This window comes from Branchiostoma belcheri, unplaced genomic scaffold, assembly GCF_001625305.1.
Source record: "Branchiostoma belcheri isolate BF01 breed outbred unplaced genomic scaffold, Haploidv18h27 scaffold53, whole genome shotgun sequence".
Lineage (NCBI taxonomy): Eukaryota > Metazoa > Chordata > Leptocardii > Amphioxiformes > Branchiostomatidae > Branchiostoma > Branchiostoma belcheri.
Window position 1 is genome coordinate 1,419,577 of NW_017804165.1, and position 388 is coordinate 1,419,964.

Here is a 388-nt window from a genome sequence, read left to right on the forward strand (position 1 = left end):
ATGTGATTGTTTTGTCAGGAGATGCTTCCATCTGAAAGTTGGAGGATAAAGTCAGTGAAAGGAGTTAGTGTTAAAACATACAGTACTTGGATTGTATAGGAATTGTGTGAAAGCCATTGAACATTGAGACAGTCTGGTCTTTCCTCTGTTTCATGGGTATTTATATAATAGGCTGTGGATCAAAAGTTCTGTTGAGGCTAAATCAGGGGGCTGACAGTGTTTTGTGGTAAACATAATCCAAGTAAGTAGTTGTTGTGCCAGGACCATAGCCATAGTGACTCTTGGTTGGTGGACTTTGCTGATAGCCTTATGTGTAGCCCTTACAAAATGATGCAGGGGCTATATATAAGGCGAGGGCTTTCTTGTGAGGGCAATACGTATATATATA